The 23,019-nt window shown below is 42.7% G+C and overlaps 1 long non-coding RNA gene across 1 annotated transcript in view; it reads right to left on the bottom strand.

Annotated features, from left to right (window-relative positions):
• Positions 1 to 3,010: 3,010 nt before the first annotated feature.
• The window catches only part of LOC140481152 (uncharacterized), a 102,398-nt gene continuing 82,389 nt past the window's right edge, over positions 3,011 to 23,019 (bottom strand). Inside the window, exons 2-3 of the long non-coding RNA XR_011961476.1 lie at positions 21,080 to 21,185; positions 3,011 to 5,066 (exon numbers count right to left, since the gene is read on the bottom strand). This is a non-coding gene — a long non-coding RNA (uncharacterized lncRNA). The remainder of the gene's footprint in view (positions 5,067 to 21,079; positions 21,186 to 23,019) is intronic.

The following is a 23,019-nucleotide window of genomic DNA, read 5'->3' as shown; positions in this document are numbered from 1 at the left end:
ATTTGGTTGAGATGAACGAGTTGGAGTGAAGTGTCTGTTTCCATGCTATACACCTCTATGACTGTAAATCAGTGATATGCCCTGTGTGAATTATATTAACATTTGACACATGAACAGGAGGCAAATGGAGGGATAGAAACCATGCATGGGCAATAGGTAGTGGGTGTAAATAAAGATTAGGATTTCGTACAGGCTTGGTGGGTCAAAGAGCCTGTTCCTGTGTTGTATTGTATTATTGTTTGTTAAGTCTCTCATCTTTTAGAATGAATGTGTCATTTTCAATATATCATTTCAGTTGCATCACACTGTAAACTTTTGCTATAAATTCTGTGTCTTACAATCTTATACTCCATAACCACCTGATGAAGGAGCAGTGCTCTGAAATCTAGTGCTTCCAAATAAACCTGTTGGACTGTAACCTGGTGTTGTGAGATTTTTTTTTAACTTTGTACACCCCAGTCCAACACTGGCATCTCCAAATCATTTCTCAAGATGAAACAGAAAGATTCAGTAAGACATTCAGAATTATAACTTCAAGTGCTAATAAACACAAATTCTTTTATTTTCTTTCTAGACCCCCTGTACTCCCTGTGCATGCATGCTGGTCTTAAATGAACAAAATGTACAATGCAATTTTCAATAGAAGACATGAACATTCAATAGAGAATTAAATACATACATGGAAGAGCAGGTGGTAAGTATTGAGACCAATGGCATATATGTCTCAAAGCGAAGATAACATGTGCTTTATGACTGCACTGAATACAGTTTAGTGGTGTAAGTGTGCTGACCTCTACCAAAGGGTAGGGGAATAGGTCTGGGTGGGTTAATCCTTGGAGGGTCGGTATGGACTTGTTGGGCCAAATGGTCTGTTTCCACACTATAGGGATTCTATGAACCTATAGTGGTCTACAAAGACCATTCATGGTACAGTTCAACAGGCTGATCTGTGAAGCCTTCCATAGTTCTCTAAAGGGGAAAAAATGTTCATGAATATATGTGAAGGATATCCCCACCTTGCCAAATCACTAACTTTGAAGACAAGTCATAAAACAACCAGCTCAATTTCTTTATTAATAGTTCAGTGGGAGGGAGTTAAGGTGGAGATTTAATTTTTTTAAAGGATGACTCTGTATTTGGGAACCTGCCTTCAGTTTGTAATCTTTGTTCTGGAAAGCATTGTTTGTGTCGTGCAGGCGAAGACATAATGGAACGCCACATATATGTTCACTGTGCTGAGATGGTAGTGTGATAAAGAACAAGAAGAAAGAGCAATACAGCATAGAAACAGGCCCTTCAGCCCTCCAAGTCTGCGCCTACACATTTTGAGAAGACCTCTTGGTCCTCACTAGGAGAAAGAAAATCCTGTGATATACATTTATGATATACATTTCTTAACCACTCTATGTCCCAAAGTGTTTCACAGTCAATGAAATATATTTCAAATAGTGCAGGAAATGCAGAAGCCAATTTCAGCAAAGCAAGCTCCTACTGACTTCAATGCGATAATGAACAAATAACCTGTTGTAGACATGCTGGTTACGGATGATGAATATGGGTGAGGACTTTGGGATAACTCACACATTCTACTTTCTACATTCACCTGAAAAGCAAAGAAGCTAGGGCTCCAGTTTAACAAGTCATTCAAAAGATGGTATGTTCAAAAGTGCAGAACTCCCTTGCTACTGCAATAAAATGTACATTCAAGCCTCTAGAAATAAGGCTGAAACCTGTAAGATTCTAGTTCAGATTAAGAAAATGTGACCCACTGATCTACAACTTTGCTTGTGCATGGACTTGTGCACAGCAGGGTGGAACTGCAAACGTTCACTCAATGAGCTAGGGAGGACTTTCAACCCAATGGTTATATGCTGCTATACTAGCCTTGGGATGATGGTGACAGAGTCTTAATGTCACTGGACTACTAATGGAGAAGCCCAGGTTGGTGTTCAGGGGCCATGTATTCAAATCACTCAGAGATAACTAGACAAATTGGAGTTCAATCAAAATCTGGAGTGAAAAGCTGGACTAATAGCAACTACATAGCCAATAAAAACAAAGCTGGTACATTAATGTCCTATCAGGTAGGAAATCTGCCCTCTTTACCTGGTCTATCCTACATGTGACTCCAGACAATGGGTGGTGGTAATGTCACTGGGAAAATAGTAATCCAGGACCCCAGGCTAATATCCTGTCCAAATCTCACATAGCAGATGCTGAAAATTGAATTTAATATAAAAAACAGCTAGTTGTCATTAAGAACCTGGTTCACTAACATCCTTTCCTGAGTTGGCTTATACGTGACTCCAGATCCAAATCAATGTGGTTTACTCTTAGCTATCCTCAGGACAATTAGGAATGGATATTCGTAGCTAGCAACACCTTGACTCCTTGAACAAACTGACAAAAAAAAGTGGTTGACTCATAATTACCCTCTAAGATGTCTCTCAAGTCTAGGGCAATTAAGGATGAACAATAAATGCTGGCATAACGGGTGATACCCATATTTCATGAACAAAGAAAAAAAGAAACATTTTGCAATCATTACAATAACATCTGAAATTCAACATCAAATATGTACAAAGAGGGATCTCGCAAAAGCAATGTGAAACTGTCTAGATATCTGGTTTATTGTCATTTTACTGCAATAAAAACTCAAACTCAATCAAAATCCTGGGGGTTACAATTGACCCAAAACTGAACTGTACTAGCCATATAAACACTGGCTACAAGAGCAGGTCAGAGGTTTGGAATCCTACGATGGGTAACTGACCAAAACCTGCCCACCATCCTCGAGACACAGAGTCAGGAATGTGGTGGAATGCTCCTCACAAACATTCTCTCCCTCCAACACTGATTCAGTAACAACAATGTTTACGATTTGTAAGGTGCACTGCAGAAATTTTCCAAGGCTCCTCAGATAGTACCTTCCAAGCCCATGACCACTTTCACTGAGAAGGACAAGGGCAGCAGGTATTTGGAAACACCATAACTGCAAGTTTCCCTCTGAGCTACTCACCATCCTGACTTGGAAATAGATTGCTATTCCTTCACTGTTGCTGGGCCAAAATCCTGAATCTCTCTTTGTAACAGGACTATTTGTATACCTACACCAAATGCACTGCAGCAGTTCAACAGGACAGCTCACCACCCATCTTCTCAAGGGCAATAAATGCCAAACCAGATATTGAAGCCCACATCCTCTGAATGAATAAAAGGAACTGTTATTGTTGAGAGTATGTATGGATCAAGGGAAAGCTCTTATTTCTTCAAATGACCATCAGATCTTTTACACCAACTTAGGGAGAGAGTGACATTGATTTAACATTGCGTTTGACAATGCAACCACTGTCAGAGGGGGATTCAAACCTTCAAACATTTGATTCTAAGTCAAGAATGTTGCTGACTGAGTTATAGCTGATAACTGAGGAAGTTGAGTAGTGTGGTGGTGGGATAAACGTGTGTTGGGATGAGGAGTTTGATGCAATTTCTCCAGAGTGTTTGGAATCAGACATGCACACATCCGTGGAGGGGCGATGACTACGTTTTTGCTCATCATGTGGGAACATCATCCGTAATTCTTCATGAGGTGGAGCGGAAGGGGTGTTGCACTCACTGGAACTTCGGCCTCAACTCGGATGGAAACTTGATCAGGATCAATCACAATTCCTTCATCATCACTGAGTCAATCTCCTGGAATTCCTTACCCACACACCATTACGGTGAAGTAACCCACCAGCAGCCCAGTGCCACTTTGCCTGATTCATGTTGGCATTTAACCAAAGAGCAAAACATATAGGCTACAAATTTGGCATTTTTGCTACAGATTTGTCAAGAGCTCCAAGAATCAAAGGTGCCTGAAATTAGCCCATTTATTCCATTATTTCTATATTAATTCCACACTACAATAATGGACACACTTCAAAAGTATTTAATTTGTATTATAAAGCACTTTGGAATTTCCTAAGGTTATAAGGGACAATGTATAAGGGCCAACACTGGCTGAACTAAGTGAATGCCATCAGATGTCATTATTAAATGTGTCTTGTCAGTTTCCATGGTAACCAGCTGCAGGGAGGGACCAGAATAGTTTTCAGTTTGTGACGCAGCTCCACTTTTGCTGCAGGGAAGTGACTCATCGGTTTTTGGTATTCCATCACCCAACTGGGAGCTTCATTTCACAACAACAAGCATAAACTTGAATGCTCACATTCTCAGGTTCTTTGTGTTGATTATCAGTGCAGAGTGTGACTGGACTTCATTCTTAAAGCAGGGGAGACTCTCACCTCGTGGTTTTGTTTTCCAACGCTGGTGCATTTTATGATTCTTTGCCAGGGCTGAGTTTTGATAGTACCCTGACCTCACAGTCACAAGATTCCCTGCTCAAATCCGACTTGGAAGAAATAAACACAATATTGCTTGCTGATGCATGTACGAATTGGGATTTTTCAGAATATTATTGAATTAGCAGGCACATCATGAAGAACCACTTGGCAGAAAGCTGTTTCTATGTTCTTGGGGGAGAAAAAACATTTCCAATCCCTAGCAGTCATTGACCAAGGCAAGACTGGGGTAGTCATGAAAGAGAATGGTGAGAATGGGGTGTCTTTGTAGTACATTTATCTGTGCAAATCCCTTGTAGGAGTTAATGATCGCACCTATTGTATCAATTGGGTTTCTGCTGGATCGTTCTTGAATGTTTTGGATAGATTCACTGCCACCAATCCTTGTTGCAGGTACCAGTAAAAGCTACAGATACCATGTGGGGGAAAGAAGCCCACATGAAGTCTTCAATAGAAGAGAAACTCCATCTTGAGGAACAATACATACTTTTGTAATATATGACTCAGCAACTAGTTAATTTACATTAGAGATACATCACAGAATCACAGAATTGTTACAATGCAAAATGAGGCCATTCAGCCCATAGTGTTTGCACTCATTCTGTAACCTCGTGACAACTCTCGAACTTCAAATAATGTTGATCTTGATAATGTTGATCTTGCTTTGTGTACATCCTGGGCAGCCATAATCTTGCATGTCCGTATGATCTTGTTTGTTATAATCTGCTAGCAAAACAAAACTTTTCACTGAACTTAGGTACATGTGGCTATAATAAACAAAATAATGCAAATAACCTCTTGCCTTTTCCTCATATTACCTGCACACCATTACTACCCAATAATTATTCAACTCCATTCCCTCTTGAATGCCTCAATGGAACCTGCCTCCAACACATTTCCAAGCAGTGCATTTCAAATCTTTCTCCTCTCACCTTAAAAGTATGTCCCCCAAGTCTTGAAATCCCCACCTTTGGGGAAAAGACACCTGTCATTCACCTTATCTATACCCCTCATTATTTTGTAACCCTCTATAAGGTCACCTCTCAATTCGTTAGCAAGTCAGTTGACCCAAATATCGTACTGGCCACACCGTAATGTGGTTGGTTTGATGACCATGACAGTGAGGGGAGGGGCAGAGGTGAGCAGGCCCATTTAAGAAGAATGGGAAGGAAGGGAGACACAATGTTAGGACGGCCCCCTGTATTTCCAAGATTTCACTCATCCTTTGCCCTGCCTCGAGAGGCCTACAAAACCACATTCCACCACAATTCGTGCTCCCCAGCACTGAGCTACTCATGCCCCCAATTCTACTCCTGTCCATTTAGCAGGCCACCCTCATTTACGTCTCGGCTCCCCATCTAACGTAGCTGGCTACTCTCAGTTACTTAGCTGGCCATTCCCTTCGATGGCTCTACCCCATGCATATCTCGCTTGGATGGCTGCTCAGATTCATGTCCCACATAGGTGGTCACCCACACCCACACCCCACCCACACCCCATTTAGTTGGCCACCTCCATTTATACACCCCTCCAACCTAGCTAGCCATCCCCACTTAGCCCAATCCCCACTCCAATTAACTGGCCACCATTTGTGAACTCATGGAGGGTCAGGGAGGGGGTTTTGCAGATGGGGAGTATACCCGCACCCTCTCCCAGGTGAAATTCTGCACTGTGGACCACTTCGTGCACAGCAGCTCAAGGAACGATTTAGTGCACACCTTCAAAATAATGTGGGTGTTGATCAGAAACAATGAGGAGAGGCTTTTCTAGTACATTGAGAGTGTGGTACTGGGAAAGTACAGCAGGTCAGGCAGCATCTGAGGAGCAGGAGAATTGACGTTTTAGGTATAAACCTTTCATCAGAATGTCTGATGAAGGGCTTGCGCCCAAAACATCAATTCTCCTGCTCTTCAGATGCTGCCTGACCTGCTGTGCTTTTCCAGCACTACACTCTCGACTCTGATCTCCAGCATCTGCAGTCCCCACTTACTCCTATACCCAGTACATTGCAAAGATCCACTTCCAATATCACAGGAGTTACTCATCAGCAGACACAGGTTTAAGGTGATTGGTGGAAAAAAAACCACAGGAGATGACACATGAGAAATAAAGGCCTACACAGCGATTTGCTGTGACCTGAAATTCCCTGTCTAAAAGAACAGTAGAGGCACCACTCCATTACAGCAATTAGTCAGGAATCAGATAGCTCGAATTGGAAAAATTTGCAAAGTTGTGAGGAAAGAGCAGAAGAGGATCTAATTGGAGAAGTCTACTAAGACGATGGGCCGAATGATATCTTTCGATGCTGCATCAGTCAATAACTCTTGGATTTTCAAAAATATCCTCCAGCAGGAAAGATGCAAAACATGTCACAGGGTGACTTGTATGTGGCTGCTGCATCTGTCTTTGTTTTCTGCTGAGTTTTCAGTACAATTACCATGATTCATACTCTGTGCAAAAGGGCAATGTATCTGGGAGCCATCTGTCAGTAGCAAGGAAGTAAAAAAGCAAGCAGATGACCTCTCTGTAAAAACCAAATGAACTGCAGATACTGTAAATCAGAAACAAAAACACAGGTTGCTGGAAAAGCTCAGCTGTCTGGCAGCATCTGTGAAGAGAAATCAGAGTTAATGTTTCAGGTCCAGTGGCCCTTCCTCAGAACTTGTTTGCTCATATGGACACACTTTAAAGATGTGTGTTCATAGAAAGTTTTTGCCCTTCCTAACTCCTCTCATCTGTGTCTGAACCTGTATTAAATACAAAATTGGAAAAGAAACTCATTAGCTAATTCGCAAACTCATTAGCTAACTCCCAACTGCCCTGGATTACAATTTGTCAACTGTGGGTTGGAGGTAGCTTAGCACCTGTGGATTTATTCGAATTAATTTAATGCACAGAGTTTAAACATCAGACAACTGTGTTTAAATAATGGGTAAAGGGATTTTTGCACAGACTCATTTAACCACTGTGCTGCACAAGTAAATTAAGATCCTTGGGTGAGTGGCAAACAAATTATGTCATTGAAAGTTCCAGGCCCAAAATTGTTTCACATTTTCTGACACACCTCTGGCAGACATCGAAAGATAATTACGCATTGTCCATATACACCACTGTTGACACCATTCTCCATTAGAAAGAGAGAAAGAGAGAGAGAGAAAAAAGAGAGAGAGAGAGAAAATCTGTTTAGCATAACTAGAGAGCCATAACTCCACAAGTGTGGGTCAAGGTGGAGAGACAGGTCTTCTATGAATTACCAAGCCATTGTAGGAATTGACTACAAATTATTGGCTCTATTCTGCACCAAACACTAAAATTCCTTCATAAAAAAGAACTGCGGGTGCTGAAAGTCAGAAAAAAAAACAGAAGTTGCTGGTAAAGCTCAGCAGGTCTGGCATCTCTGAAGAGAAATCAGAGTTAATGTTTCGGGTCTTGTGACCCTTCCTCAGAACTGTTCCTCAGACCCTTCTGTTACTGAAAAATCTTTAACAGTTCATGGGGTGGGCCTAAACAAACATCAGGACAATCTGGGAGCCAGCCCACTTTGGATCTTTTGATTGGCTTTACATGGGACAAAATCTTGAATTGCTAATGAATGCCCTGACCTTAAAACAAATGTCCAGTAATGTTTATTGCAAATGGTAGCACTAGTTTCCTGATAGCAGTCTTGTCTCTGAGGTTATGGAAACAACTCTCACTCCAGGATTTGATCACACTCATTTAGGTAAGCATTCCAATGCTATACTGAGGGAAAGCTTCACTGTCAGAGGTTCTGTCAGTTGGCTGAGATATTAAACCAAGGTCCTGCCTACTCTTTCAGTTGGGCAAAAATGATCCCACATCACCATTTCAAAGAGGATGAGGGACATTGCTCCTGATATACCATTCACTCTTCAACCTTCCCTTTATGAATGTAAGGGTGTGGTCAGCTCAGTCGGCTGGTTTGTTGAGAGAGTGTTGCCAAAAGAATGGATTCAGTTCTCTCACCTACTGAGGTTACTAGGAAGAGCTCTATTTCTCCACCTTAACCCTTCCCTCAGGTTAAACTCACCACTAGTTGCCACTCTCTCTCTCTCTCTCTAATGATGTGAAGGTGCCGGTGTTGTACTGGGGTGGACAAAGTTAAAAATCACACAACACCAGGTTATAGTTCAACAGGTTTATTTGGAAGCACTAGCTTTCGGAGCACTGCTCCTTCTTTGGAAAAGGATCATAAGACACAGAATTTATTGCAAAGTCCACAGTGTGATGCAACTGAAATGATATATTGAACAAATCTAGATTGCTGTAAGTCTTTCATCTTTTAGAATGGGTTGCAGGTTTCGGTTCATTAATATGTTAATCCCAGAACTTCTTTTAAGTCACATTCTTGAGATAACTTAAGGTTTTATAAAAAAGGTGATATCTCAGCTCAGACAATGCATTAAATGTGCATGGTCAGAGTCTATGTGTATTCCAATCTTGAGTCAGTCTGGTTCTATTTCCAAAATAGGAATTTATAAAATATTGTGAATGCATGGAATGCGTTGCCAGCGGTGGTGATGGAAGCAGAGTCATTGGGGACATTTAAGTGACTGCTGGACGTGCACATGGATAGCAGTGAATATGTTCTATTACATGGATTGACAGCCTGCAGATTGTGTGCTTTTTGAGCAAAATAGACTGTATCTGCAAATATAATTCTGCAAATGCAGATTCACCCCATAGACTTATATGTCTGTACGTCCATGAGAGACAGAGTGTGAGTGTGTGCACATGTGTATATGCATGTGAATGTGAGCGCACATGAGAGTATATGTTTGCATGTGTGTATGCTTGGTAAAGAGTGTGTGTGCGTGTGATGGAGTATATGCCTGTGAGAGGGTGTGTGTGTGTGTGTGGGTGTGAGTGTGGGGGATGTATGTGTGTTTTTATGAGGTAAAAACAATGACTGCAGATGCTGAAAACCAAATTCTGGATTTGAATGGTGCTGAAAGAGCAGAGCAGTTCAGGCAGCATCCGAGGAGCAGTAAAATCGAAGTTTCGGGCAAAAGCCCTTCATCATAACAAGGATAGAACGCCCCTGGTGCTCACCTTCCACCCTACCAACCTTCGCATAAACCAAATCATCCACTGAGATTTCCGCCTCCTCCAAACGGACCCCACCACCAGGGATATATTTCCCTCCCCACCCCTTTCCGCCTTCCACAAAGACCGCTCCCTCCGTGACTACCTGGTCAGGTCCACGCCCCCCTACAACCCACCCTCCCATCCTGGCACCTTCCTCTGCCACCGCAGGAATTGCAAAACCTGTGCCCACACCTCCTCACTCACCTCTATCCAAGGCCCTAAAGGAGACTTTCACATCCACCAAAGTTTTACCTGCACATCCACCAATATCATTTATTGTATCCGTTGCTCCCGATGCGGTCTAATCTACATTGGGGAGACTGGGCGCCTCCTAGCAGAGCGCTTTAGGGAACATCTCCGGGACGCCCGCACCAATCAACCACACCACCCTGTGGTCCAACATTTCAACTCCCCCCCCACTCTGCTGAGGACATGGAGGTCCTGGGCCTCCTTCACCGCCGATCCCTCACCACCCGACGCCTGGAGAAAGAATGCCTCATCTTCCACCTCGGAACACTTCAACCCCAGGGCATCAATGTGGACTTCAACAGTTTCCTCATTTCCCCTTCCCCCACCTCACCCCAGTTCCAAACTTCCAGCTCAGCACTGTCCCCATGACTTGTCCTATCTGTCTATCTTCTTTTCCACCTATCCCCTCTACCCTCCTCCCTGACCTATCATCTTCATCCCCTCCCCCACTCACCTATTGTACTCTATGCTACTTTCTCCCCACCCTCCTCTCATTTATCTCTCCACCCTTCAGGCACTCTGTCTGTCTTCCTGATGAAGGGCTTTAGTCCGAAACATCGATTTTATTGCTCCTCGGATGCTGCCTGAACTGCTGTGCTTTTCCAGCACAATTTGAATCCAGAATGTGAGTTTTTATGAGAGAGAGCGTGTGTATGGGAGATGGTTTGCATGAGTCTGTGAATATATAAGAGTGTGTGTGCACACACTCTCTCACACGCACTCACTTTCACACACTCACATGTACACAGTCACTCTCTCTCTCTCTCTTTCCTGGACATACACATACACATAAGTCTATGGAGTGAATTTGTATTTGCAGAATTGTACTTTCAGATACAATCTATTTTGCTCAAAAAGCACACAATCAGCAGGCAGTCAATGCAGACAGTCAATCCAAGTAACTTTCTGTAAGTTCCTACTTTGGAAATGGAACCACTCTGACTCAGGATTGGGATACAGACAGACTCAAACCTCACAGCTTTAGTGAGTTGTCTGGGTTGAGATCTCATCTTTTTTTTTATCAAACCTTAAGTTATTTCAAGAATGTGACTTAGAGTCATAGAGTCATAGAGATGTACAGCATGGAAATGGAGCCTTTGGTTAAATCCATCCAAGACGACCAGATATCCCAACCTAATCTCGTCCCATTTGTCAGCATTTGGCCCATAAGCCTCTAAACCTTTCCTATTCAGATACCCATCCAGATGCCTTTTAAGTGGTTGTAATTGTACCAGCCTCCACCACTTCCTCTGGCAACTCATTACATACACACACCACCCTCTATGTGAAAAAGCTGCCCCTTAGGTCCCTTTTATATATTTCCCCTGTCACCCTAAACCTATGTCCTCTAGTTCTGGACTCCCCCACCCCAGGTGCCTATTTATCCTATCAATGTCCCTCATGATTTTATAAACCTCCATAAGGTCACCCCTCAGCCTCCGACGCTCCAGGGAAAACAGCCCCAGCCTGTTCAGCCTCTCCCTATAGCTCAAATCCTTCAACCCTGGCAACATCCTTGTAAATCTTTTCTGATCCCTTTAAAGACTTAAAAGAAGTTACACAATGGTTAGCACTGCTGCCTCACAGTGCCAGAGACCTGGGTTCAATTCCTGCCTCAGGCAACTGACTGTGTGGAGTTTGCACATTCTCCCCGTATCTGCGTGGATTTCCTCCGGGTGCTCCGGTTTCCTCCCACAGTCCAAAGATGTGCAGGTCAGGTGAATTGGCCATGATAAATTGCCCGTAGTGTTAGGTGCAGGGGTAAATGTAGGGGAATGGGTCTGGGTGAGTTGCGCTTCGGCGGGTCGGTGTGGACTTGTTGGGCCGAAGGGCCTGTTTCCACACTTTTAGTATCTAATCTAAAGTTCTGGAATTTACATATTAATGAACTGAAACATGCAACCCATTCTAAAAGATGAAAGACTTAACTGAAATCAAGGTTTGTTCAATATATTGTTTTAATTGTATGACACTGTAATCTTTTGCTATAAATTCTGAGTCTTATGATCCTTTTCCAAATCTACCTGATAAAGGAGTAGTGCTCCGAAAGCTTGTGCTTCCAAATAAACCGGTTGGACTATAACTTGGTGTCATGTGATTTTTAACTCTCTCTCTAATGAGAGGTTAACCCTTTGATCCAGTAGCAATACAGTGAGTTGCCAGGGTTGGAGGGTTTGAGCTATAGGAGGAGGCTGAATAGACTGGGGCTGTTTTCCCTGGAGCATCGGAGACTGAGGGGTGACCTTATAGAAGTTTATAAAATCTTGAGGGACATGGATAGGGCAAATAGCCAAGATCTTTTCTCCAGGATAGGGGAGTCCAAAACTAGAGGGCATAGGCTTAAGCCAAAAGAAAAAGATTGCAAAGGGACCCAAGGAGCAACTTCATCACCCAGAAGGTGGTGTGTTTACGGAATGAGCTGCCAGAGGAGGTGATGGAGGCTGGTAGGATTATAACATTTAAATAGGAAAGTATATGAATAGGAAAGGTTTGTCCTGTACAACTGCATTATGACGTCCCAACTCGTATACTCAATGCCCTGACCAGTGAACCAAGCGTACTAAACATGTTCACCGCCCTGACTACCCGTAACTCCACTTTCAAGGAATTATGCACCTGCACCCCTTGGACTCTTTGTTCAGCAATACACCCCAGGGCCCTATCATTAAGTGTATAAGATCTGCCCTGGCTCGCCTTACCAAAATGCAACACCTTGCTGTTATCTAAATTAAACTCCATCTGCCACTCCTTGGCCCATTTGATCAAGATCCTGTTGTAACCTAAGGTCACCTCCTTCTTTGTCCACTACACCATTTACGTTGGTATCATCTGCAAGCTTAATAATCATGCCACCTTATATTCACATCCAAATCATTTGCATAAATGATGAAAAGCAGTGGACCCAGCGCCAATCTTTCCAGCACACCATGGATATGAACGGATCCTTCTGTACTGCTTATTTTAAGAAGACATTCTTCCTTTCAAGGTGACAACCATGGGGTGCTAAAAACAACAATGCATGGCCAAAATATGAAACCATTGTTGGGGATTTCTCAACGTTAACATTGAAGGTGCAATAACCAAAGTTTACAGAACTTTCTGTGTTCATCTCTTGAAGTCAGCTTCATGGCAGTTGTACACCTACTCCAGTGATCTCACTCATGACTTAAAACAAACATTACTCCTGTGAGGACTTAGGGGATGGCATGTGCACCAATGTTATCATTTTGATCATCAGTTAGGCTCCAGCTGAATGCCAGGCTGATTTGCTAGCTCCTTCTCAAAACTTGCTGTTGATCTCTTGATTTGAGCTATAGGGAGAGGCTGAATAGACTGGGGCTGTTTTCCCTGGAGCGTAGGAGGCTGAGGGGTGAGGTTTATAAAATCATGGGGGGCATGGATAGGATAAATAGAAAAGGTCTTTTCCCTGGGGTCGGGGAGTCCATAACTACTGGACATAGGTTTAGGGTGGGAGGGGGCCTAAGGGGCAACCTTTTCACACAGATGGTGATGCATGTATGGAACAAGCTGCCAAAGGAAGTGGTGGAGGCTGGTACAATGACAACATTTAAAAGGCATCTGGATGGGTGTATGAATAGGAAGGGTTTTGAGGGATATGGGCCGGGTGCTGGCAAATGGGACTAGATTAGGTTAGGATATCTAGTTGGCATGGACAAGTTGGACCAAAGGGTCTGTTTCCATGCTGTACATCTCAATGAATATGACTCTATATTTGTTTGTTTTTTGCCTAGCATGTGCATTTTGAAAAGTTTGAGCTCAGCCCTACCAGAATTAGGAATTATCTAACAGGGAGGAACCAACACTGAAAGTAGACCTTTCTAAAGTGTCAGTGCTGGAACTGCAGCCATTCCAACCACAATGCAGCACTGAAGAAACGTATTTGACAGACACCACTAACAATACAACTTAAGGTGTTCTGAACTTCTGCTATTGCCATCTTAATTCACACTAATTCCCATTCACCTGGAATACCTGTCTGCATTGACTATATTGGCTCTGGACTGACAACATTAATATTCGCACGCTCATGTTCAACTTTCTCCAACTTCCTTCAAGATGGCAGCACTGGCATGGTAGGCCCGTCCGTTCCAGACCAACCACATTCTTTTCTTCTTCTCTCTCTCCTTCTAATCTTTTTTACTTACTGGAGTTCTGGAGGGAGAGGCAGCAACAGTGATGGCATTGGAGTGATGTTGGCTGGAGATCTGGTGCTGGAAAGTGGCTCTGGGCCTGGGCTCAGTGTGGTTAGAGGAGCCCAAAGTGTCAGTGAGGGAGGGTACCCCAGCATCTGCAGTGTTGGGAGCAGGAAACCCGAGGTTTCCTGGAGAGTGGGTCAAAGCGGAGGAAACCGAACCCTTGCCGAGAGTACACTTAAGAAAGACTGTCGACCTTTTACCTTAATTCCTTTATTTTTCTACTTAATACTAGGAAGGACCATAATGTTAACTTTCAACCCTTTTTAAAAATTTTTCTACTTGTATTATGAATAATGATAATGCTTTATTTTTAACTTTGATTCTCCACGTTACTATTGTACCTAAGGTTTTTTTATTTAGAAACCTTCATACTTAAAATGGCGCCATGTATGGTGACATTATACACTTTTCACTGTAGTCCTGTACTTCTGTACTTGAGTACACGTGACAATAAAGCTTAAATCAAATTAAATGTCTTGTCTGTTTCTATCATTGTAATCAGCATTAGCTATAAAATTCTTCAAGGCTGGCTCCTCCAATTCTTTAGCACTTTTGCACATCCAGTTTAAGCTGCCCCACAGACAGTGGCCCTGCTTTCAGCTGCCTAGAGTCAAAGCTCTAGAATTCCTATCATAAACTTCACTTTCCTGCCCTTTCCCTCCTTCTGGAACACATTCCTTAAACGCTACCTTGTATACAAGTCATTTCTTTCCACATTGAAGGCACTACATAAATGCAGATGGTTGATGTTATATGACTTAAAGAGTGAAGTAGGATATTTATGAGACCTAATCTGACAGAATGATAGACTGATTCAGTATATTATCCTCTCCCTCGCCCATCACCATGCCATACTTGTTTTCAGTAAGTTGAAAATGGGGAGTGACTTCAAACAATTCAAAGGGATTTATTTTCAGTAATAACACTACAAAAATAGCCTGGCTGAACTGGAGGCAATCCTCCAGAGGTCTAATTATTCTGCAATGTCATGTACATAGGGAAATATTACACTGGTCACTTCAACATGGTGACATTGCAAATAGGTTTATGAAACTCTCCTTTGGTCAGTATTTCTGATAAATTTGTGAAAAGGTTGTTTTCAAGAACAACTGATCTTCCCCCACAGTTAACCACTTGTATAGAAATGCATTTTGTGGTGAAAGAAATGGTAGCGATTAATATTACTTTCCTAAACTGCATTTAAAATAATAATTCAAGAAAGGCTGAACTAATGAATATAAGCATGGAAGAAATTGGTCTTCTGGGGGAGAGCTTCGATAGGCATAATAAGCGAATTCTGGTCAGAGGGGAGAGCTAGAGGTTGGGGGGCAGGATGGCCCAAGCTAAACCATAGAGTCATAGAGTCCCTGAAGTGTGGAAACGGGCCACTAGACCCATTGAGCCCACACCAACCTTCCGAATATTATCCCACCAAGACCCACTCCCCTCTCCTTTTCCATCTCACCCTGCATTTCTCATGGCTAACCCACCTAGCCTGTACATCCCTGGACACTCTGGGCAAGTTAGCATGGCCAATCCACCTAACCTGTACATCTTTGGATCTTCCATCACCCACTCTCTCTGCTGGAGTAATGTCTGGTGGGTATCACTAATTGAGTCGGAATCCTGGTTTATCCCTTTCCCTCCTTAGCCCTGTGCAGTGGAGGTGACATTACCCATTCCCAACATTATTGTTGCTGAAATCAGTTATCTTCACACACAGGTTTGAAACTTGGTCCTGTCTCAAAGTACATTTGACATAATATTTTAATTGTACTAAACATAACATAACTAGCCCAGTATGATGTTATTTATTTATAATAGATCGTATATAATTTCTGGGACATAATAGCACTTGATACTGCAATTAGCTAGTCTAGTGAAACTTGGAATGAGATTGTTCATTGTTGTAACACTTACACCCAAATCCAGCTTTAAGACTTCTAATTTTCTATCTCTCCTGAGGTGGCTAATTCTTTTCTTTGGCATCATGTTCCGTGGATCTTGGGCACTCTCAGGTAGCTCACCAATGAATCTAACATTCCTTTTGTGAATCTTGATGGCAGCATTGACAGACTATTGACTACCAGGGGCATTTTTACCAATGCATTTTGAGTTCTAGCAATGTCAGCTGATGGATAGTGAGGGTGAGGGGGTTGGTTAACGAGGGATTTGGTTAGTGAGGCAGTTTGGTACCAACAGTGTAAGTTGAATTCCTGCACCATTTCAGGTTACCACCAAGGATTCTATTTCTCAGCCTCTATCCTCACTTGAGGTCTGGTGATCCTCAGGTTAAAGGGCCACCAGTCATCTCTCTCTCTCATGAGAGAGTAGGACTGTTGTGACATTACCCTTACCTGGCTGGATAATGACCAGAAGCAAGAACATGGTTCACATTCCCTTCTTTAATACGTGGGGTCTGAGACAATTTATTTTGTTCCCAATTGCTACGCTGACTGAGCTCAGCCATCTCCACACAAATGGCAGGTTAATCTTAGGATGGATTGACAGTTTGTTCAACAAAATAACAGATCAAATTTTATTGCATACCAAACTTATTTATCACTTTCCTTCCAAGTTTCTTTCCATTTTCTGAAAACAGTGATTCCTGTTGCAGTAACAAATGCCAATTGCACATAACACAAATATATGTTTTGTCTAGTGTCTTAAGTATGGTTTTACTTTGGATTATTTGACCTTGTGTTGACACAGTCACCTCTAAAGCTCACTCAACACTGGCTTGCAAAAATGTTGCAATTAGATAGCAGTTCAACTTATCCTCTCCCACCACACACTCTTTTCCCTCATATCACCTCCTGCCATTTCATCAAGCTGACCAGTACTGAGCTGGGTGCCAGCCTTAGGTCTCTCCCATCTCTGAGTGAGAAGTTTGTGAGTTCAAGTCCCACACCAGAGACTTAAATCTAGTGCAGGCTAACATATCCGGACAGCACACACAGTGTTTGGTCAAGATCTCCTTGTAAGTGCATTGCCTGCTGTGAGTTTGCCTATGTTACACCAGTGACCACACTCCCCATGTGTGAGAAAATTTGGGACATCCTGAGGATGCAAAAGGTGCTACATGAATTAAATCAGGTTTATTGTCACATGTACTCACATGAGTACAGGGAAAAGTTTACAAGTCTCCATTTACAACGCCATCTTAGGTACAAGGGTACCTTGGTTCGAAGCAGAAAAATAAAGAAGACAAAAAGTTGGAATGCTAAGCATTACAGACCTTCTTGTTAAAAATTAGAAAACAAAGAAGCATAGTTAACATTTCAACTTGACAGTCTATAGGAAGAACGCCTCACCTTCCGCCTCGGAACACTTCAACCCCAGGGCATCAATGTGGACTTCAACAGTTTCCTAATTTCCCCTTCCCCCACCTCACCCTAGTTCCAAACTTCCAGCTCAGCACTGTCCCCATGACTTGTCCTACCTGCCTATCTTCTTTTCCACCTATCCACTCCACCCTCCACCCGCCCCCGACCTAACACCTTAATCCCCTCCCCCACTCACCTATTGTACTCTATGCTACTTTCTCCCCACCCCCACCCTCCTCTAGCTTATCTCTCTACGCTTCAGGCTCACTGCCTTTATCCCTGATGAAGGGCTTTTGCCCGAAATATCAATTTTACTGCTCCTCGGATGCTGCTTGAACTGCTGTGCTCTTCCAACACCACTAATCCAGAATCTGGTTTCCAGCATCTGCAGTCATCACCTAGTCTATAAGCCATGCCAAACTGGGCTCATACTCCTCACGAGGACTCGATTCCTGGGAGTGCTGCTCTCAATTGACCCATATCCCAGTGTCCTGGTAGAAAACAATCAACCCAACAGACACCTAAGATGTACCTTGGCTTTCCTAGAATACTGCCATTCAGTTCAACAGCTTCACAGGAGCACTAGATGAGAAAGTTTAAGAAACTAATTTGCTATTAGTACACTGGGTGATGTGCAGGGTGAGTATTAAACATCTCTCTTTTTGGCCATGCAGGGACAAATTGGTAATGGACCAGTTATACAAAGGTTTAGGCTAATGTTTTAGGGGCATGGGTTCAAATTCTGCCATGGGCAGTTGATGGAATGACCCTGACCTTACAGTCACTTGCCTTTTCAATGCATGATCTTGTCTCCATCTTAGGCTTGCTACAATGGTACAGTGAAAGCCCAACACAAACTGAAGAACATTGCCTTATTTTCCACTTCAGCACTTCACAGCACTTTTGGACTCAATGTTGAGTCCAATAACTTCGGAGAATGAACTCCTCCTTTTCTATAACATCCTCCATCTACCCCCATCTCTCTCAGATCAGCTGGCCTACTTCCTACCTTACAGCTCACTTCTCACTCAATAAAAAGCCTGGCATTTAAATAAGACATTTAAAGATTACCATCCCTTTCAAAGTGCTTTGCAATTAATGATGTGGTCCCCCTTCTACAGAAAAGATGTTGTTAAACTTGAGAGGGTGGAGAAAAAACAAAAGTGTCATTGGAATTGGAAGGTTTGAGTCAGAGGGAGAGGCTGGGAGTGTTTTCCCTGGAGCATTGGAGGCTGAGGTGGTGACCTTATAGAGCTTTATAAAATCAGGAGGGGCATGGATAGGGTCAACAGCCAAAGTCTTTTTCCCAGGTTAGGGGAAACCTTAGCTAGAGGGCATAGGTTTAAGGTGAGAGAGAATTTTTAAAGGGGCCTAAGGGGTAACTTTTTCGCGCAGAGGGTGGTGCGTGTATGAAAATGAGCTGCCAGAAGAAGTGGTGGGGGCTGGTATAATTACAACATTTAAAAGACATTTGGATAGGTATATGAATAGGAAGGGTTTAGAGGGGTATGGGCCAAATGCTGGCAAATGGGAGCAGATTAATTCAAGATGATTGGTCTGCATGGACGGGTTGGACCAAAGGATCTGTTTCCATGCTGTACCACTAAGTACATAAAATAATGAGATTTGGGATAAGTGTAGTCTCTGTTGCAATGTATGAAATGTGATCGGTAATTTGTACTCAGCAAATGTCTATGCTGTGATCAATAACCATAGTATCAATTGGACAGAACAGAGGGAAGGATCAATATTGGCCAGGACATCAGAGATAACTCCCTTTCCCTGTTTTGAAATATTACAATCGGATCTTTTGCACCTGAGAGGGCAAATTACAAGTCAGTTTAACATGTTATTCAAGAGACAACACCCTTGAACATGCAGAACTTCCTTAGCACTGCACTGGAGCATCAACTTTTAATCTTGAACTTCATTCTGAAGTAAAACAAAGAGAACAAAGAAAATCTACAGCCCAGGAACAGGCCCTTCGTCCCTCCAAGCCTGAACCGATCCAAATCTACTGTCTAAATGTGTCGACCAAATCCTAAGCATCTGTATCCCTCTACTCCCCACCTACTCATGCACCTGTCCAGATGCATTTTCAACTTCACCAACACATTCCACCCTGACCTTAAATTTACCTGGACCATCTCTGACACCTCCCTCCCCTTCCTGGACTTCTCCATCCTTCATTTTACAATGAAATCACCCTTCATTCTTCTAAACTCAAGTATGTAGTGTCCCAATCTGTGTAGCCTTTGCTTAAGACAATCCTTCCACAACCATCTTATGAAGGAGCAGCGCTCCAAAAGCTAGTGTGCTTCCAATTAAACCTGTTAGACTATAACCTGGTGTTGTGTGATTTTTTAACTTTGTACACCCCAGTCCAACACCGGCATCTCCAAATCATGATATCCTTAACAGGGATCATTCTCATGTTTGCTTTCCAAACTGCCTCCAAAGAAATGATATATTTCCTTAAGTAAGGTGACCGGATTTGCTCACAGTACTGTAGATGTGGTTTCACCAACTTGTAAAGTTGCAATCAGTCTTTCCTAACACTTATACTCCAAACCTTTGAAATAAGAACCAACATTCCTTTAACTTTCCTGATTACCTGTTGCACCTTTTTGCATTTCTAACATATTTGGATTTCTAACAGGCATTTCAAGTATCACACATACGTCTAGTTGATAAGTTAAGAAGATAGGGTATTGGCGGTAGTAATTTGGCAGGAATTTAAGATCAGTTAACTGAGAATACCGAGAGTTCGAACAAAGGTGCATTTTCAGGGTGGCACCTTGTAACTGGTGGAGTGTCACAAGCATCAGTGTTAGTGCCACAATTATTTACAAGGTATATTCATGACATGGATGGGGGAAATGACTGGATTGTAGCCAAGATTCACATGTCAGAATAATAGGGGAAAGGCGAGTAGTGAGAGAGTTTGCAGTGGGTTATAAACAGGTTAAGTGAACAGATGAAAACTTAGCAGGTGGAGCATAATGTGAGAAAGTGTGAAGTTATACACTTTGACAGGATGAATAGAAGAGTTGAATATTATTTAAATGGAAAAAGAATGCAGAAAACTGCAGCATGGAGGGATTGGGGGATCCTCATGCTTAAATGGAAAAAACCCTACAAGTTCAATGTGTAATAGGGAAGGCAAATTGAATGTTGGCCTTTATTTCAAAGGGAATAGAATATAAAAGTAGGGAGGGTTTGTTGAAATTATACAAGGCACAGTCAGACCACCAATGGAATACTGTGAACAGTTTTGGTCCCCTATCTAAGGAAAGATCTATTCGTACTGGAGAAGGTACACTGGGCTGGTCCCATATATGGAGGGATTTTCTAATGCAGGAAGAGGTTTAGTAGATGTGATTTGTACTCTTTGGAGTTTTGAAGAATGATCTTTCTTCAACCGATTCTAAGGGGACTTGACAAGGTAGATCCTGACAGGCTGTTTCCCTTGAAGCCATGGACCAGGTGATATGATCTCAGAGTAAGGGGGCACCAGTTAAGACAGAGATAAGGAGGATTTTCTTCTTTCAAAGGGCAATGAATTCATGGAGTTCATGATCACAAAAAGCTGTAGCGGCTGTGACATTAGTATATTCAAATCTGAGATGGACAGATGTGTCAGTAATGGAAACCAAGGGTTATGAAGAAAAAGCAAGAAAGTTTAGGTGAGGAATATCAGATCAGTCATGATATCATTAAATGGCAGAGAAGACTTCAGCTGAATGCTAGATATTGAATATTAGTCAATCACAACAGTGTAACCATTGTGGTAAAATCCATCTGATTCACTTCAGAGAAGGAAATCTGCCACCCTTACCTGTTCTGGCCTGTGTGACTCCAGGTGCACAGCAATGTGGTTGAGTATTAACTCCTCTCTGAAATGACCTGGCAAGCTACTCAGTTGTATCAAACTGCTATGAAGCCTGGATGGGAACAAAACCAAATAATCAACCTTGGCACCAACAATGACAAACAGAGCCCAGAGAAACTGCAGAATTGTCCTCACCAACATCTGGGGGCTTGTGCCAAATTTGGGAAGAATTGTCCTACAGATTAATCAAGCCTTATGTAATCATACTCATGAAAATGTCCCACTAGCAGGTGAGGCCCAGCAGATTGTTGGCACCATGTTATACAGTTGGGAAGGTGTTGCTCTGGGAGTCTTCAACGTTTATATTGTAACCTGTGAATTCACACAGCACCAAGTTAAACATCGGCAAGGGAAGCTCCTGCTGATTATTACCTGTATCATTGAGGAACTGCTTAGGGTGTCAAGGGCACAAAATGTACTCTGATAATCTCTATCATCAAGTGTGGCTCAGTAGCACTGCTACCAGCAGAGCTGGCTGAATCCTAAAGGGCAATACTGCTAGACTGCATATGTGGTAGGTGGTGAGGAAATCAATAAGAGGAAAAATCTACTCGCCCTCTTCCTCACCAATCTTTCTGTCACCAACACATCTGCCCATGACTGTATGGATAGGAGTGAGCACTGCACTGTCCTGGTGGACACACATTGAGGATAGATTAGAGTGGTGCTGGAAAAGCACAGCAGGTCAGGCAGCATTTGAGGAGCAGGAAAATCGACATTTTGGGAAAAAGCCCTTCATCGGGAATGAGGCCCTCCATTGTGTTGTGCAGCACTACCATTATGCTAATTCAAACAGATACAATAGACTGGGCTGAGCAATCCCAGAGCAACAGATCAACGCTCTACAGCCCTTCCATACCCAGTTATGAATGGTGGACATTTAAACAACTAACAGAAAATGGAGTGTCAACAAATATTGCCATCCTCAATGGTGGGGGATCCCAGCACAAAATCAAGACTGAATTATTCACATAATTTTCAGCCTGAAGTGTGAAGTAGATGATCCATCTTAGTCTCCTCTTGAGATCCTCAGCATCACAGATGACAGTCTTTAGCCAATTTGATTCATTCATGTGACATCCATAAATAGCTCAAGCCATATGACAACAAGAAGCTAACAGTCCCCAATAACATTACAGTAACAATAGTGAAGACTTTTGGTCCAGTACTAACCATACCCTTAGTCACCTGTTCCAGTACAGCTACAACAGTGGCAACTACCTGCCAGTGTGGAAAATTGCTCAGGTTAATCTTCTGCGCAATCCAACACAACCAATCAGTCGACTTTTGATGATCCGTAAAGTGATGAAAACTGTTATTGATAGCACTTGCTCAGCAATAACCTGCACGGTAACAACCAGTTTAGGTTCCTCCAGGACCACTCAGCTTCTGACTCCATTATAGCTTGGCCCAAGTATGGAAGAATGACCTGAAATCCAGAGATGAGGTTCAAATGACTGCCCTTGACATCAATGCAGCATTTGAATGAGCGTAGATTCAAGAAATTCTAACAAACGTAGAGTCAATGGGAAGCAGAAGAATACTCTCGGCTGATTCCAAAATGCTTAGCACAAAGGAAAATGTGGTTGTCAGAGATCAGTCACTTCAACCTGAGGTTGTCTCTGCAGGAGTTCCTCAGTGTAGTGTCCTGGGCCTGGCTTCCTTCAGCTGCTTCATCAATAACCTTCCTTCCAGTGCAAGGGTAAAAGTGGAGATGCTCACTGTCAGTTACACAATGTTTAGCGCCATTCGCAAAGTCTCAGATACAGAAGCAATCCATGTCCATATTTCGATAGACCTGACTAAAATCCAGGCTTTTGCTGGTAAATGGCACCACCCAAGTGTAAAGCAAGAACCATTTACAATGTAAGAGAATCTCATCATCA

The sequence above is a fragment of the Chiloscyllium punctatum genome, chromosome 9, assembly GCF_047496795.1.
Source record: "Chiloscyllium punctatum isolate Juve2018m chromosome 9, sChiPun1.3, whole genome shotgun sequence".
NCBI classification, from domain to species: domain Eukaryota; kingdom Metazoa; phylum Chordata; class Chondrichthyes; order Orectolobiformes; family Hemiscylliidae; genus Chiloscyllium; species Chiloscyllium punctatum.
The sequence above is the reverse complement of the archived record's forward strand: the minus strand, read 5'-3'. Positions and strand labels throughout refer to the sequence as shown.